This window comes from Pteropus vampyrus, unplaced genomic scaffold (genome assembly GCF_000151845.1).
Source record: "Pteropus vampyrus isolate Shadow unplaced genomic scaffold, Pvam_2.0 Scaffold63, whole genome shotgun sequence".
In the NCBI taxonomy this organism is placed as follows: Eukaryota; Metazoa; Chordata; class Mammalia; order Chiroptera; family Pteropodidae; genus Pteropus; species Pteropus vampyrus.
In genome coordinates, this window is record NW_011888844.1 from 9,284,717 (window position 1) to 9,294,236 (window position 9,520).

Below are 9,520 nucleotides of genomic sequence, written 5' to 3' on the forward strand. Positions count from 1 at the left end.
TGCCTTATCTCCTTTCCCCTTTGTGAATTTGGATTTTTGAATCCTCCCCTATTCAGTCATTCTTGTGCCTTATCTCCTTTCCCCTTTGTGAATTTGGATTTTTGAATCCTCCCCTATTCAGTCATTCTTGTCTCAGTTTGTCCCTATGTATGCTGAACATTTATTACTATCTTGCTATAGCAATTTTCTTTTTATTATTTAAGCTTATAATGCCCTGTTCTTAATAAGAGTTGCACTTCTCTGCTTCTATTTGCCTTCTAGTCATTTTATTCCTAATTATGTATTTTTTGTTTTGTTTTGTTATTTGTTTTAGGTGAGCTGACACCTTTCGGTATTTTCTGTAGTGCAGGCCTCATAGTGAAGAATTCCCTCAATTTTTTTGTCTGGAATGGTCTTAATTTCTCCTTTATATCTAAAGGAGAGCTTAGCTGTATACATTATTCTAGGCTGCTAGTTCCTTTCACTTAGTTGTAAAATATTTGATTCTATTTCTTTCTGGCTTGTAAGGTTTGCCCTGAGTAGTCTGATTCTAATGGGTCTTCCTTTATAAGTTACCATCTTCTTTTCCCAGGCTGCCTTGAGAACTCTGTCTTTGTCGTTGATTTTTGATAACTTTAATATAATGTGTCTCACTGAAGGCCTTTTTGGGTTGACATAACTGGATGTTCTGTTAGCTTCTTAAATTCCGAGCTCCAGCTCATTCTTTAGATTTGGGAAATTCTCGTCCACTATTTGTCTGAAAATGCTTTCTAATTCCTGTTTTTATTCCTCACCTTCGATAATGCCTATTAATCTTATGTTTCTTCTCCTGATGGTATCAACTAGTTCTTGAATTTCTCTTTTATTAGTTTTCATTCTTCAGTTTCTCTCTTCTTCTAGATTTATTTCTAGATTTCTGTCTTCGATTTCACTGATCCTTTCCTCCATTTGGTCAACTCTATTTCTTAATCTTGCTATTTCATTTTTCAACTCTTGCAGTGTGTTCTTCATCTCCAGAAGTTCTATTTGGTTCCTCTATTTGGTTTCTCCTTGCTCTGTTCATTTAGTTGTTTTTTCAATTACTGGAATTATTGATTTAAGTTGTTTTTGATCTCACTGAGTTTTTTCAGAAGTACCATCCTGAGGTCTCTGTCATTTAAGTCGAATATTTCTATGTCTGTAAGCTTATTTTCTGGAGATTTTTCTCTTTCTTTCTGAGATGCCTTGTTATCTTGGTTGTTCATGGTGTTTAATGAACTATTTCTCACCTGGGCATTAATGGAAGTGTATTCTGCTGTTTTTTCCAGAATGAAGATTTATTATATAAAGGTCTTTCTTTAGCCTGCTGCAAAGAATGCACTTTTCTTTTGGTTTCCAGTAGGTGACGTCTAAGCCTCTTGGATCCCTGCTTTATATAATGCTTAAATGTCTTTTTTTAAAAATATTTTCTTGTAGATATTTAATCACACTTGCTACTCTCAGTTTCAGTCCCTATTTGTGTTAGCAACAGTTTCGGTAGCATTTGCTCAGATTCCTCTGGGGCTCTGCAGTGATTGGTCTTGGAGGGTCTGGGAGGAGGGGCCCTCTGGGTTGGGAATTGGGGGCTGTGGCTCAACCTCAGTTTTGCAACTAGGGCCGGTAAATATCAACTGTTGTTTCTCTGTGGTCTCATCCCACTTCTCTGCTTTCTGCCCTGATGACTGGACCTTGCTGCCTGCTGCTAGTTTGGACACTTCCAGAGGCTGATTAGGAAAGTTACTGCACCTCCTTCCCTCCTGCTCCTGCTGCTAGGAGCTCTGGTGACTGCTAGAGTCAGCTTCTTTATTTCTTCCGGTTCACCGCCCAACACCCGGGGTTCTGACCTTTGGTATCTCTTATGCTCATATCCCATGCTCACATATGCTGGTGTACAGTTTGGGTGTTTTTTGTTGAGTTTTAGATATTCAGCTTATTGTTGTTTCAAGGGGAGAGATCTGAGGATGTCTCTCGCTCTGCCATATTTCTTAAGAATCCTTTGGTTTCAGTTTAAATATTACTTCTTTTGGGTTTTTTTTTTTTTTTTTTTTTTTTTGACCATCCTGTCTGAGTCCCTTAATGAACAGTACCTTAACACACTTCACTGTTCCTGGAAACATCATTCCTACAATAGCTTCAACATTATCATTTAAGAGGTGCCAATGATTGCCCACATAGGCTAGCATGTTTCTTTCCTTTTGTTGGTCTGAAAATCATCATCTGCACACTGGCAAGGGAGTCCACAGAGATCCTCATCTTTCTTGGTGACACCAGTACTCTGATAGCCTCAATACATAAAAGAGAAGTCTCGGAGCAAATATGTCTGGACAGAACTCTCACCCATCCCTTCCCCCCAAGATTCATGGCCTTGCAACTATAGTTGGTTTTAGAAACCATCAGTTTTAATTCCATTGTGTCCTTCTTATCTATTTATATCAAGAAGTTCAACATTTTCAGATCTCTTCTCTCCAATCAAACTCTTCACATTTCTCTGACTTTCCCTAATCTGTCCCCATCTTCTCAATCCCCAAACCTACTCATTGAGTTCTGTGGATTATAGGATTGATTTGTAAAATTTACATATTCTCAATCTCTGTTGTAAATTTTTCATTCATTTTCTTACTCAGAATCTTTTGTTTGCTGATTTTACTTTTAAATTGCAAAACTTTCAAGTGGTAAAGTTTGTTTATTTGTTGCCTTTGTTTTGTTTTCCCACATTCCTGGTACAATTTGGCCTGAAATTGGTAGTGTTGTCTATTCCAACAATTATTCCTTTTTTTTTTTTTTTTTTACAGATACCCACTGTATTCATTTCCTAGGGATGTTCTAACAATGTACCAAAACTGAATACTTTAAATAACATAAATGCATTGTGTTACAATTCTGGAAGCTAGAAGTTCAAGTCAAAATGTCAGTAGAGCCAAAGTCCCTATGAAACTTACAAGGAAGAATCTTTCCTCTCCTCTGGCTTCCGGTGCTTTCCAGCAATACTTGGCATTGTTCAGCTTATAGAAGCATCACTCTAAACTGCCCCGACTCCATGTCTTCAAATGGTCATCTTCTCTCCATGTGTGTTTCTCTTTTCTTTTAAGGACCCTAGTCATATTGGATTAAGGGCCCACCTTTCCAATATTACCACACCTTTACTTAACTAATTAAACCGGAACAATACTATTTCAAACAGCATCACATTTTGCAGTACTGGTGGTTAGGACTAGAAAATATATTTTGAGAGGACAAAATTCAACATATAACATCCACTTTTCTTCATCTCTTGAATATTTTCTACCTTGTCTCACCAGCACTACTCTTGATCTTTAGTAATTTTAATATACTTGTGGATTATTCTTTCAGTCCTCTGTCTTTTCAATTCCTCGATCTCTTCTTCAATTTGTACTTCACCTTACCTCAGTCTCTTACTCTTATTGTCAAATTTGTGAGCTTGTCATTATCAATAATTATACCTCTCCATAACCTTGACTTTATATATCTCAGTCTCTGATTACTAAATCCTTTTTTCTAGTTCACTTATCATAATTCCCCAGTTGCAACAATTACACAACTGTACCAAGATTGATAATCTGTTGATATAATCAATTTTCACTCTCATACTTCAAGTCTTCATTTCTTTTCTTCTTCATGTAAATTCTATGGTTAATGGCTATGATTACTTTTTCTGAATATATGTGATTCTTTTTCCCTTCTCTCATTTTATTTTATTCACTTCACAAAACTACAACTCTGGATGGATCTATGAGCTTGATCTTATAAATTCAAAATCAACTGGCAAAAAAAAAAATACTGATAGAACTATTTTAAATCTATAGTTATGAATTGAACTGGATTCTTAACACTTCTTAGCAATCATACTATGCTTCCCTGGTCTATTCATTCTCCTACATTTTTAGCAACTACTTCACACATTCTCTCTTGATAAGCCTTCAACAATCTTCTTCCTCATTACTCTCATCTAATGTCTCTTGTTCATAATACACTAAGAAAACAGAAACAGTCAAGAAAATAGTCAAAAATTCCAAACACACTTATCAAGTTAATAGCATCTGAAACAATACACTGTATTTTATAATTTTACTGTGGATGAACTGTGTATGTCTCTAGCAAATACAACTTCTTCCTTGTTCATTTAATCCCAATCACTCTTTCTTATTTAAAGTCTTCATCCCATAATTTCTACCTTTCTCTCTACCACATCATGCATGTTTTCATTTTCTATCAGAATATTTAGATTACCACTCAATTTAGTTTATTATTCTATCCCCAACTTCTGGAACATTGCCTGTTTTATGGTAGTTGCTCAATAAATATTGTTTTGAATGAATAGATAGATAGATTTTTGCCCAAACCTGAATTTTATGACATGACAGAAGGTTTTTGGTAAGGACCTCTTTTTTTATGGGTATTGATTTAGAGATTGTGGCCAGATCATAATCAGCAATCATACCTGGACAAAACAGATCTGTTGATAACTAAAACTCACATATATTTAATGGCATTTACAAGAGTAATTGCTAAAATTTACTCATTTTATTCTTCTGCTTCTTTCATAGTGAACTCAACACAATGTGGAGAATACTTGGAAGGAGGAATGAAATAAGGGAAGGATTATATATAAATCAGAGTATACTGCCACCAAGTTGAGAATTGGCAAAAATCGAATCTAACGGGGAAATGAATCTGTTTTGTAAGGAATCAACATTTGAAACCAAATATTTTAATAATTAAATTATGTTGTTTACAAAACACAGCTTTTAAATGTTAGTCCACTTGTAGAAATATTACCATAATCTTATAATTCTAACACAATTATGTAGAATTTATTATGAATGAATATTGTCTGTCTACTTTAATATTCAATCTACTCTTTATTAATAATGTAATTTGTGTTTTCTTTGAAATTTACTTTCGAAAATATCACAAAAAAGAAGCATACTATTTTAAAAGACTAAAATTTATACTTAGAGGAACAACTTTATAAATAATTATTCTGACTTAACCTCTTTCCATTGGCAACAATTAATCTTTACTCATTAATCTTATCCTCTAATACTCATGTGTTGTATGATGAATTTCAACAGATCAAAGCATACCAAAGAAGCTCATTTTTATTATACCAATTTAGGGAGTTTTGTTTTGTTTTGTTTTGTTGTATTCGGTGATGAAAGAAGTTGGTGATTTCTTAAAGATATACTCAAGCTATTTATTGTGATTGAAGAAAAAAGTAGAGTGATTTGTTGCTATACCTGTATGGCAAGTTATTCTTGAGGGATAGACAGAGGTTACCTGCTTTGCTCTCGAAGAAAATAATTTCAGATAACATGAAAAAAATTATAGAAAATCTGCAATGTTATTTAAAAAACTATTTTTCACGCCTTGAATTTATGCAAAATTGAAGTCCAGAAAATAATTTTTAACACCTCTCTTGTAATAGAACTTTGTCAGCCTTTACGTTAGCATGAATATTTTTATACAGATGAAGAAATTGTAGTTGAGATAGCATACAAGGAAAGTAATATTGCTAGGAATAAACAGCAATGCTACTAAAAGCTGTATCACAAGAAGACAATGATGAATCTGCTGGGTATCTTAGTCCCAGATGTCCCATATACACTGCTCAACTTTGTATTCAGCAAACATAATAAGATGACAATGAGTTTATTAAAAATTTTTAAGATACAGGAGAATAAGGGCGAGTCACATTTATCACTTCTGTTTTAGCCTAACAACATAACTGTCCTTCTGCCACTTGTAACCATAATTTAATTTTAAATCTTATATAGCTAAACATTTATTAATGACACTTGTAATAGTACTTTGTCTGACTCATTTTAAGAAGCTTCATTTTTTATGATATCAAGTAAAGTGATTAAAATAGACTTTTCCACTAAAAAAAAAAAAAATTTTTTTTTTTCTGGCAGATATATTTATATCAGAGAATTTCAAAATATATATGTATAAGAGTAGAAAAATAGCATACATTGATCTTTCTACATTGACAGCCAAATCTCAGGGATGAGTTAAAGAAAATCCTGAAATATAAAATGGAACGCCTTTTTCAATATAGTAACAATATGTGTGCAAGAATAGTACTTATAGACTATGGAAAGGGTGATGTAATAGTTAATCATAAAGTGATTTGAGGATTAGAAATGTTTGTATGTGTGTGTTTATATAATATATAATATGTAACATGTAACATATAACATGTAACACAGAACATATAACATATATTATATTTATTATATTATGTTTATATTACTATAAATAAAATAATACCAATAAATATATAACATATATAATTATATATGTAATACTACATTTGATACATAGTAAGAACTTATTAAATATTATTATTGTTGGTTAAGTAGGGATTATCAGAGCTCATATAGCAAAAGAGAATAGTAACAATATACATAATATTGTTACTATTTTTCTCTTTATCATGCTCCAAACTTTTCTCTTTATCATGCTCCAAATGCAGATGCATTGATGGCAATTACTTGAATAAAATCTATATCTTTAGTTGGAAATTCCTTTGGGTTTTGAGGAAACAAATAAGGTATAAAACAGATGCAGTGAATCCAGTTTATACCCTTTCTCAGATTCACTTGGCCCCAACTGTCTCATGGGGCATCAGTCATTTATTTAACTGAAAGTCCCAACTGTCACCTTCATACCCTCATCTCCTAACTCCACCAGCTGTTTCAACTTTTCTCTGGGTTTCATCAGACCTATTGCAGCCAATTGCCAGGGTAAGTCTGCAGTTGAGAAAGAGGAATATCCAGACTTTTCGAGGAGTATTATATATGCGATCTGCCCTAACACAGATAAACTTCAAATACCATAATGGTTTTTGAGTTAGAGTTGGTGATAAATTGGGTCCAGTTGTTCCAAAGACCCTTATTGTGGTTATTTCCCAGGTCTCCAAATGCTATATATATTGAAGCTTGCAGAAACTTTACATTGGTTCAGAAGCACAGGTTTTTATGGCAGGAAGCTTTCAAGTGAAAGCCTCTGAAACAGTACTACTCCAAGCACACACACCAAGACAATAAATCAGAAACAATACCAAATAATTGGAGAAATTCTAAAAGATAAAAGAGATCATCAAATACTTTTAGGATGTAAGGATAGTGAGTTCTCCTATTATCTCCTTTTAATTCAATAGTCTGTTCCCTGAAAAATATAGATGAGTCATAAGGGATGATGGTAGACTGCCATGAACAATTGTAGCTTTAATAACAGATGCTGTGCCAAATATGATATGTTCACTGGAGTACATCATCATGGACACCACCACTGGGACCATAAGAAGCACCTAGATGTATCTATGGTGGATAAGAATACTTCATGGTGTCTTTAGCAAGCCCCAATAAGACAATATAGAACAGGCCTCTAGGTTTCTGGAACAAGACTATGTTTTCTGCATCAGAATTTACTCTCCATTTGAAAATCTGTTTCCTGTGTACTACTGGGTAATAATAAAGTTTAAGCACTCAACCATGGGACATACACTGTCAATTATATGTAGATTCACCATATCCTATAATTAGGTAGGCAGAACAGTAGTCCATTCAGGGATGGGAATAAGACATTCAGGACCAGGCTAGAGTAAACCCCTCCCATCAACATGCAAACAGCAACCAAGGCTCAATTACAACACACAATCCACACAAAGGACACACCTTGAGCACCTCACTCAGGTGACCAGGGAAGAGTATACCATTGGGGCCCACAGGACATCTAGTACATAAAGCCACTCTACTAAGACCGAGGGACTTAGGACTCCTCTCTAAAAGATAGAAACAAATACAAGTAGGCAGCCAAAATGAGGAGACAAAGGAACACGTCTCACATGAAAGAATAGAACAAAGCTCCAGAAAAAAGAACTCAACAAAATGGAGACAAGTAATTTACAAGATGCAGAGTTCAAAACACTGGTTATAAGGATGCTCAATGAACTTAGGAGAAGAGTACATGGACTCAGTGAGAACTTTAATAAAGAGATAGAAAACATAAATTGAGATGGAAAACATAAAATGAATCAGTCAAAAATTAAGAATACAGTATCTGAGAAGAAGAGTAGATGAGAGGGAATCAACAGAAAGGATGAAGCAGAGGATTGAATCAGTGATTTAGAGGATGAGGTAGTGAAGGACACTCAATCAGAACAGCAGCAATAAAAAAGAATCCAAAATAACAAGAATAGTTTGAGGCCTCTCAGACAACATCAAGCATACCAACATTTGTATAATAGGGATACCAGAAAGAGAAGAGAGAGAGCAAGAAATTAAAACCTATTTTAAGAAATAATGACAGAAAACTTCCCGAACCTGGTGAAATAAATAGACATATAACCTCAGGAAGCACAGAGAGTCCCAAATGAGATGAACCCAAAGAGGCCCACACAGAGACACATTATAATTAAAATGCCAAAATGTAAAGACTTTTAAGAGAATTTTAGAGAAGCAAGAGAAAACCAGTTAGTTACCTACAAGGGATCTCCCATAAGACAGTCAGCTGATTTTCTCAAAAGAAACTTTTCAGGCCAATAGGGCTTGACACAAAATATTCAAAGTGATCAAAAGCCAGGACCTACAACCAAGATTACTCTACTCAGCAAAGCTATCACTTAGAATCAAAGGAAAGATAAAGAGTTTCTCAGACAAGGAAAAGCTAAAGGAGTGCATCACTATCAAGCTAGTATTATTTAGCCAACATTTAGGCAATGTTGGAGGGACTTCTTTAAAAAGGTGAAAAAATATGTATCAAAAATACGAATAAAGAATGGCAATAACTACGTACATATCAACAATAAATTCAAATGAAAAATAATTAAATGCTTCAATCAAAAGATAGGGTAGCTGAATGATAAGAAAATAAGATCCTTACATAGGCTGCCTGCAAGAAATTCACTACAGATTATACAAATATAATCACTACAGATCCACTACAGATGATACAAATAGTTAAACAGGTAAACTATACGATTACATAAATTATGCACCTCCCCAGGTCCATTCAGCTTCAACTGCTTCCTGGATTCTCAAGCACTGATTAGTAGCAGTTTCCCAGAAACAAATGCTGTCATCTCATACCCTAATACCTTTGATTGTCTTGGACTCTTCTGAGAGCTAAACTCCAAAGTCTCTCCATCATGTTTTTGTATCATCCTAGCTTATCAACCTAATTTGAATTAACCTTAAGTGTCTCTCCCAGTATTTCTGTGTTTAGATGAAGCTATGAGCTGCAATGCTAAGAATGTAATTTGGGTTCCCCAGTGACTTTAAGAACAGTGTGTCAAAACTTAGAAAAGTAAAACAACAACAAAAATATTCCGCTGATTAAACTTTGGGTAAGAGTGAGGAAATCAATGACTCTGCTTATCTTTCGAAGATGATCTTCTAAGGCATTATTATTCATCATGGGTTTTTCAGACATTCTATGTGATCGAGCAGCCATCTGTATTTTCTCATTAAGCCATGGCTCACTTTATCAAGTTCACTTT